At 48.1% G+C, this 9,561-nt stretch overlaps 1 pseudogene; it reads left to right on the top strand.

The window, feature by feature from the left end:
- Nucleotides 1–2,788: 2,788 nt before the first annotated feature.
- Nucleotides 2,789–3,743, top strand: LOC128847396 (putative olfactory receptor 2B8; annotated as a pseudogene).
- The last annotated feature ends 5,818 nt before the right edge of the window (nt 3,744–9,561 follow it).

Here is a 9,561-nt window from a genome sequence, read left to right as displayed (position 1 = left end):
TTGGGGCTTTGTCTTATATAGGCACCTCTTACCTCCCACCCCTGGCCTGATTTTTCACACTTGTTAGCTGGTCACCCTAGTAACAGATCTCCACAAGGTCAAGTACATGGACTATCTCTCCCCATCCCCTTTCAACTGCTTGCCTTTTGCTCTTTAGACTCTTCCCTTGTCATCATGCCACCAGTTCTCCCATCCTCCCAAAGCCATCTCCATTGAGTTAGGGCCCGCAGGTAGATTGAGCAGAGAGCATTGGCTGGGTTCAGTCTTATTCCCTTTCCTGGAAGAGCAGTCTCGCTTGAGGCTGTTTTCCCATCACTCCTCCAGTCCTTCCCAGCTCATCCTGACTTTTCAGAAACCAGGGAGCCAGTGCATTTATTAACTGACTGCTATCAAATGTCCGCCTGGTTGTTGTAGCCGTGTTGGTCCCAGGATATGAGCGAGGCAAGGTGCGGGAGGTGATATCTTTGATTGAACCAACTTCTGTTGGAGGAAGGGACAAGCTTTCAAGCTTTTCTCCAGACCAGAGGAAGAGTTCTGTGTCGCTCAAAAGCCGGTCCCATCCACCAACAAGAATTGGTCCAAAACAAGATATTACCTCATCTACTTTGTCTCTCTGCTGTCAAATATGCTGATGAGGTCTTTGTCCATTTCAGCTTTCCCCTACTTTATTTTTCTTGCTAAAAACAGTTTTAAAAGAACAGAGCAGATGGTGGAGCCATCTGACCACCATCATGGACATCCTTCTGGCCCTGGTCTGTCTCTCTTTAGATTTCTCTTCTCCTCCTTTTCTCCCTTCCAAGGTTTATCTGGAGGGATGCCATTATTTATTTGGAGGTATAAAAGACTCAGGAGGTACCTATGCTACTGTCTGGAAGTCCAATATGTTTGTAAAATTCTTAGCCCTTTTGGATAACACGGATAGAGTTGGAGGAGGGAATACTGGGCTAGATGGACCTTTGGTCTGACCCAGTCTGGCCATTCTTATGTTCTTATGTTCCAAATCCACTCTCTGTGCAGGTGCCTCCCTCCTATATCCTCAGCTGGCCTGACCATGCAGGACTCCTGGTGGCCACGTTTGTGTACAGATTTGGAATATACTGAATTATTCCCTGGTTTTAGTCACTATTTACTTCTTGTCAACACCTCCTGTGGATACCAATGATAAGAACATAAGAACTGCCATACTGGGTCAGACCAAAGGTCCATCTAGCCCAGTATTCCCTCCTTCAACTCTATCCGTGTTATCCAAAAGGGCTAAGAATTTTACAAACATATTGGACTTCCAGACAGTAGCATAGGTACCTCCTGAGTCTTTTATACCTCCAAATAAATAATGGTATCCTGTCTTCCGACAGTGGCCATTGCCAGATGCTCCAGAGGGAATGAACAAACCAGGTAATCATTAAGTGATCCATCCCCCGTCGCCCATTCCCAGCTTCTGGCAAACAGAGCTAAGGTCACCATCCTGCCCATCCTGGCTAATAGCCATTGATGGACCTATACGCCAGCAACTTACCGAGTTCTTTTTTGTGATGCTCATAAATCCACCATTCCAGCCCCTCCAAATCCTTTCTCAATGTGTATCTAGGCACTTCTGAATCTTCACTTCCCCTGGCTGCCCAGGATTCATGAGGACCAAACCAAAATACCTGCTGAAGAACCCATCTGTGGGCTGGTCTACACTGAGTGGGGGGATCGATCCAAGATGCACAACTTCAGCTACGCGAATAGCGTAGCTGAAGTCGAAGTACCTTGGATCGAATTACCTGGGATCCAGACGGCGCGGGATCGACGGCCGCGGCTCCCCCGTTGACTGCGCTTACCGCCGCTCGCTCTGGTGGAGTTCCGGAGTCAACGGTGAGCGCGTTCGGGGATCGATATATCGTGTCTTAACGAGACGCGATATATCAATCCCGGATAAATCGATTGCTACCCGCCGATATGGCGGGTAGTGAAGACGTACCCTGTGGCACCAATTGTTTGAAAAACCACCATCCCAGTCCCTTCTGAATGCACTTTCCTTTTGTATAGCTGGCCCCCTGAACAATCATCTGTCTCCACCAGCCAGAACTCCTGGCTATCAAACTGTAGATATACAGCATAGCTAGCCACTCTCTGTTTTGAGCGGATGAACCATTGCTTCTCTAAAATACTTGCTCTGGATACCACCACTGCCTCCAGTGCGACCTGGGAGCCCACTGCTGTTACCACTACTCACAAACCCGTCATTCCAGCCTCTCGCCAATCTACTCTCTCCACTAGCCCCAGGATTCATGGTTCCCAAATGAAATTCCCTACTGTTAAAACAGATGGTTCCTAATCCACCATCCTCATCTCACCCCAATCCATTCTCTTAGTATTTGCCGAATCCCCAAATCCTCATTTCCCCCGACCAGCCTGGAGTCATAGAGACAAGTCTCTCTTACAGCTTTGGAACATGCCTAAGTTACGAGGCCAGGTCTACACTGCAAACTTTTGCTGGTATAGTAATGTCAGTTACGGGGAGTGATTTTTAGCGACATTTCTATACTGGCAAAAGCCCTAGTGTAAACACAGTCAGAGCAGCATAAAAGTGTATCACCCTGCTGGCACCAATGCTAACATAGATCTCACTACTGCTACCAATACTCACAAACCTACCATCCCAGCCCTTCCCATATCTACTCAATCAGTATAAATAGCTATCTACCCCTTCCAGGATTCACGGTCACCATCCCAAAACACCCACTTCTGTTCCCACTCCTATGATCAATTCTTACAAATCTCCTTAATGCAGGTTATTTTCCAGATGGGTTACAGCGAAGTGGCCTGGGAAGAGGGAAACCAAAGCTCCTTGGGGGAATTCATCCTGCTAGGGGTGTCTGACCGGCCGCAATTGGAGCTGCTGCTTTTTGTGCTCATCTTAATCTTCTATGTCATGACACTGCTGGGAAACACCACCATCATCGTGGTCTCATGGCTGGACCCGTCTCCACACGCCCATGTATTTCTTCCTCAGCAACCTCTCCTTCCTGGACCTTTGCTTCACTACCAGTCTTGGCCCCCAGATGCTGGTGAACTTCCGCAGCGCCCGCAAGTCCATCCCTTGGGCCGGCTGCATGGCCCAGCTCTACATCTCCCTCTCGCTGGGCTCCACCGAGTGCCTCCTGCTGGTCATCATGGCCTACGACCGCTACGTCGCCGTCTGCCAGCCGCTGCGCTACACAGCCATCATGAGCCGCCGCCTCTGCCTGCAGATGATGGTTACCGCCTGGCTGAGCGGCTTCGGCAACGGACTGGTGAAGATAGTGCTGATTCTGCGGCTGCCCCGGTGTGGGAGGAATCAGATCAACCACTTCTTCTGCGAGGTGCCGGCCCTGCTCAAGCTGGCCTGCGCCGACACCTCCACCAACATGGCCGAGCTCCTCGCCAGCGGTGTGTTTTTACTGCTGCTGCCGCTGGGCCTCATCCTGGTTTCCTACGGCTACATCGGCACCGCCGTGCTGAGGATGCGTTCAGCCGAGGGCAGGCGCAAGGCCTTCAACACCTGCACCTCCCACCTGGCCGTGGTGTCGCTTTTGTACGGCATGGCCATCTACATGTACCTGCTGCCCCCGTCCCAGGACCAGGGCAAGCTCGTCTCACTCTTCTACACCATGGTGACCCCCATGCTCAACCCCTTGATCTACACACTGAGGAACAAGGAGGTGCACGGGGCCCTGCGGAGAGTGCTGGGGAGGAACCCGACCTCTCAGGGGACCTGATCTGGGGCCGCAGTTGGGCATGGAATCATCTGTGTCTCCTTTGGGTTCTGTAGCATCTTCCGTGCCCACATGGACCTCTCTGCTCTCTGCCCACTTCCACTTTTCCCAACTCTCCTGCCTTCTCCCACTCCAAAGAAACAACCTGCCCTCCCCAATCCATACAAGTCCTCTGCCCTCCTCCAACCCTGCTCTTGGGGCACGTCTACACTTACAACACTGCATCATCACAGCTGTACTGCTTTGATGAAGACTCTCTACGCCAACAGGAGAGAGCACTCGCATCGGTGTAGTTAACCCACCTCCCTGAGAGGTGGTAACTATGTTGATAGAAGCTCTCCTCCCGACATAACACTGTCTATGGGGGGGTTAGGTTGGCATAACTGTGTCACTCAAGGGTGTGGATTTTTTCACCTCCCTGAGTGATGTAGTTATACCGATATAGGTCTGTAGTGTAGACCAGACTTTGGAGTTCTGAGGTTACACCGGAATATCAGCTTTCATGAAAAATAAAACATTTCTTACCCCCATGGTTGGGTACTACCCCTGGAAAAGATGACCCCATAGCTAGAGAGGAAGACAAGCTAGCCCTTCCTCCGCTCGGGTCTCTGCTCCTCTGGAGGCCTAGAAACTGCGTCAAAGCGGTTACCCAAAATCACCAGTCACTTGTGTAAATCTTGGTCTGCGCGTCTCAGCTGAGGGAGTTGCTTTTTTGGCTCAATCTTCCCTCTATGCTCTGATGTCTCTGGGTTGAATTGGCCGTCCCTGACTTTGCTCTGTAGTGGTGGATCTCACCTCTCCCACCTGAAGGCTGAATGCCTGAGTTAATAACTATGCCCCAGCTACCTTTCATTCTCTGGGCTCTCTGCATTGACTGACATTTAGATAGCTCGACCTGCAGGCTAAGGGGCTAGATATACAGATAGAGCAGAGGTCGGCAACCTTTCAGAAGTGGTGTACCGAGTCTTCATTTATTCACTCTGATGTAAGGTTTCGCGTGCCAGTAATACATTTTAACGGTTTTAGAAGGTCTCTTTCTATACGTCTATAATATATGAAGGGTTAAAATCCATGTGCATGTTATATAAGAACCTGGTATATGAATTATGCCAGCCACACATACAGAGGGCATAAACAGGTGGGAGTTGTCTTACCAACTCTGAGAGGCCAATTAATTAAGAGCAAAAAAAGCATAAACAGGTGGGAGTTGTCTTACCAACTCTGAGAGGCCAATTAATTAAGAGCAAAAAAACTTTTGAAGTGATAATCAAGCTAGCCCAGTACAGACAGTTAAGAATTGTGAGAATACTTACAAGGGGAGATAGATTCAATGTTTGTAATGGCTCAGCCATTCCCAGTCCTTATTCAAACCGGAGTTGATTGTGTCTAGTTTGCATATCAATTCTAGCTCAGCAGTCTCTCGTTGGAGTCTGTTTTTGAAGTTTTTCTGTTGTAATATAGCCACCCGCAGGTCTGTCACCGAATGACCAGACAGGTTAAAGTGTTCTCCCACTGGTTTTTGAGTATTTTGATTCCTGATGTCAGATTTGTGTATTGTAATGGATTTTTTACCTTTAGTCCTTTTGGTATGATGTCCATCTGCTTGCATTTGGAAAGGAAGATGATGTCTGTCTGTATCTGTACGAGTTTTTTCATGAGGTTGATGAAAGCTTATGCTCTAATAAATTTGTTAGTCTCTAAGGTGCCACAAGTACTCCTGTTCTTCTTTTTGCGGATACAGACTAACACGGCTGCTACTCTGAAACCTGTCATTATGCAAGGCACTGCATTTAGCCGTATGGAATGGAAATCCATCAACCTCATGAAAAAACTCGTACAGATACAGACAGACATCATCTTCCTTTCCAAATGCAAGCAGATGGACATCATACCAAAAGGACTAAAGGTAAAAAATCCATTACAATACACAAATCTGACATCAGGAATCAAAATACTCAAAAACCAGTGGGAGAACACTTTAACCTGTCTGGTCATTCAGTGACAGACCTGCGGGTGGCTATATTACAACAGAAAAACTTCAAAAACAGTCTCTAAGGTGCCACAAGTACTCCTGTTCTTCTTTTTGCGGATACAGACTAACACGGCTGCTACTCTGAAACCTAGCTAATAGTGATCAGCTAAGAGAAAGCTGGGGTAAACAAAATAACATTGCCTTTGCTAAGATCTGCTTGGTCAGTAGAAATGCCAGATGTTGAAGCAATAACTGAATAATTATGACAGGTTTTAGAGATATGTCCACATATCTATTCAAGTGACATCATCATAGGACCTAATCACATCAGCCATACCATCAGGGGCTCGTTCACCTGCACATCTACCAATGTGATCTATGCCATCATGTGCCAGCAATGCCCCTCTGCCATGTACATTGGCCAAACCGGACAGTCTCTACGCAAAAGGATTAATGGACACAAATCTGACATCAGGAATCAAAATACTCAAAAACCAGTGGGAGAACACTTTAACCTGTCTGGTCATTCAGTGACAGACCTGCGGGTGGCTATATTACAACAGAAAAACTTCAAAAACAGACTCCAAAGAGAGACTGCAGAGCTAGAATTGATATGCAAACTAGACACAATCAACTCCGGTTTGAATAAGGACTGGGAATGGCTGAGCCATTACAAACATTGAATCTATCTCCCCTTGTAAGTATTCTCACACTTCTTAACTGTCTGTACTGGGCTAGCTTGATTATCACTTCAAAAGTTTTTTTCTCTTAATTAATTGGCCTCTCAGAGTTGGTAAGACAACTCCCACCTGTTCATGCTCTCTGTACGTGTGTATATATATCTCCTCAATATATGTTCCATTCTATATGCATCCGAAGAAGTGGGCTGTAGTCCACGAAAGCTTATGCTCTAATAAATTTGTTAGTCTCTAAGGTGCCACAAGTACTCCTGAATAATTATGTTTCATCCAATGTTTCAAATTGAACAAAGAATCCCTGTTCCTATTGTGTTTCTCCTGAAGGGAAAACAGTCTTCCCACAGATCCAACCTTGAGTTTATGAAATATTGGCACATGTCACTATAATGATATGGCACCCTTCCACCTCCCTTCCAAGGGACCAAGGCCCTGCCTTAAGACATAAAGGAGACAATCTCTATTTCCATATGCTTTCACTGTTTCTTTGCTTTAACCCCTAGGAATGTATCTGGTGGACAATCAAAGGAGTTGCTCCATTCCTGTGGACCCCAAAATCAGAATTCAACATATATATTTTATACTAATAACATTTTATCAAAGTATTAATCAAATGTTAATTTGCTAACTTGAGACCATGGGCGGAGACATTGTGTAACCTTTTAACCATTGGCTATTGTGCTATCTTGTCTTGCTGCAAAACCTATCCCGGGGTTTGGAACTGCCTACCCCGTCACCTTCCCCCGCCCATGGAAAATCTATATATTTCATTGTAATCAATTGATTGACAGTGTCTCTGAGCTTAATAAGCCAGGTGACACTCCACCAGCGCTGTGTGTAATAAACCCCTATGCTTTGACCTCTACACGGTGTGGATTTATGTCCTTCAATATATAACTAAACTATTGTTGTATGTAAAGTAAATAAGGTTTTTCAAATGTTTAAGAAGCTTCATTTAAAATTAAATTAAAATGCAGAGCCCCCCGGACCGGTGGCCAGGACCTGGGCAGTGTGAGTGCCACTGAAAATCAGCTCGCGTGCCGCCTTCGGTACGTGTGCCAGAGGTTGCCTACTCCTGAGATAGAGGTTAGAGAGGCGAGGCCGGTGAGGCAATAACTTTTATTGGACCAACTTCTGTTGGTGAGAGAGACAAGCTGTCGAACTACATGAAGAAGTTGGTCCAATAAAAGATATTACCTCACCCACCTTGTGTCTCTAATATCCTGTGACCAACATGGCTACAACAGCTCTGCGATAGATAGATAGATAGATAGATAGATAGATAGATGAGGTGTGTGGGGATAGATAGATACATAGATACATAGATAGATAGATAGACAGCATTAGGATTTAAACAGATAGGTAGTGACTTAGTTTATTTTTAGGCCTGGAAAGTGCCCAGTTATCTGCCCAGCACAAACACCTAAACGGAACAGAATGCTAAGCTATAGACCAGCATTTTTCAAACTGGGGGTCCCGACCCAAAAGGGGGGCACAAGGTTATTGTAGGGGGGTCATGAGATCCCCTTTTTCCTTGCTTTAAGACGCGGGCAGCTGGAGAGAGGCAGCTCTGGCCGGCTGCCCAGCTCTGAAGGCAGCACCACCACCAGCAGCAGGTCAGAAATAAGGGTACGTCTACACTACCTGCCGGATTGGTGGGTAGCGATCGATCTATCGGGGATCGATTTATCGCGTGTAGTGTAGACGCGATAAATCGATCTCCGATTGCTCTCCCGTCGACTGCTGAACTCCAGCTCGGCGAGAGGTGGAAGCAAAGTTGATGGGGGAGCCGCGGCCGTCGATCCCGCGCCGCGAGGACGCGAACTAAGGAATTCTAAGTCGATCTAAGATACGTCGACTTCAGCTACGCTATTCTCGTAGCTAAGTTGCGTATCTTAGATTGATCCCCCGCCCTCCACCCCCGAGACCAGGCCTAAGAATGGAGTACGGTTACTTAGCTCTGGAGGGATCTGCACTGATGTTGGGAAAGCGATGTCTGGTACCAAGTGTGTGTGTGGGGGGGTCATCACAGCCTGAAATATTTTCAAGGTGGGGCCCAGAAAACAAGTTTGAGAATCCCTGATATAAACACATGTCTCAGCCAGTCCCCTCGACTTGGGGCTGGGCCGGAGCCCCCTAGAGGAAAAAAGGCCCCATATCCCATCCCTAGATCATGGCTGAGCTCATGGTTTTGAAAACATCTGGGCATGAGGAGATTCAGCACTCCTGACTGATGGTTTTATCCCTGATTTACACGGGAGGTGAGGGAGGAAAAGTTCACTGGCACAGAACAGCGTGACCGTGTTTCTGTAGAGGTGTCATTCCCTAAGGTGTAAGTGAATCACGGACTGACAGGGGTTAGTAAGACATTTCTCAGCTGTCCATGAGGCGAGTGTTGACACGTCCCCTGAAGCTTCAGCGTTGGAGGGGGGCTGGAAGGACCTGGGTGGGATCCGGCCTGGGGACTGGTATGTTCCTGTTAGATGTCTTTGTGCTGCGCTCCTCCCCAGCATGTGGAACGCACCCTGAGGTTGGGTCCCCCTTGACACCCTTTGATTGACTTCTCAACCTGGCACAGAAAAAAATGTTAATGACCTGCCTGGCCCCTTTGGGCTCGTCAATGCCATTGTGTCACAAACAGCAAGTGTCTTTAATGAGACCCAGAGTCCCCTCTCGACGCATCAGCTGTGAGTGGGAGCCAACATGCTAACAATGTCCGGTGCGCTGCACCCCGATGCCTAATGAGGTGCCCTGGGGCGACAGCACCCAGCCCCTGGGCCGTAGCTCCTCAGGGGGCGGTTGGCACAAGGCAGCTCACAGATCTTCCTCTGTTGCAGGAGGGGCTGGGTCTCTCTGCACGGAGCTGCCATGGAACTGATTGAGGTGGCACAGTGGAGAGTCCAGGCTCACCAGCTAAGGGCGGGGATAGAAAGGAGAGAGGCTTGATTGAAATCACAGAAATGACCCATCAGGGTAATTGTCCTGCCCTCTGCCTATGCCAGACAGATCACTGGCCAGTGAGTCCAGTTACCCCATGTCTCCCTGCCCGAGATCACTGGCCAGCTAGTCAGGGCTTGGGCTGGGGTCACAACGCCAGCGATGGGTCTGAGGGCTGGGAAATGAGACCTGGGGTTTAGGGGAGCCCTCGGGACAG

The sequence above is a fragment of the Malaclemys terrapin genome, chromosome 13, assembly GCF_027887155.1.
Source record: "Malaclemys terrapin pileata isolate rMalTer1 chromosome 13, rMalTer1.hap1, whole genome shotgun sequence".
In the NCBI taxonomy this organism is placed as follows: domain Eukaryota; kingdom Metazoa; phylum Chordata; order Testudines; family Emydidae; genus Malaclemys; species Malaclemys terrapin.
Note: the sequence above shows the minus strand (reverse complement) of the source record. Positions and strands in the feature narration are given on the sequence as shown.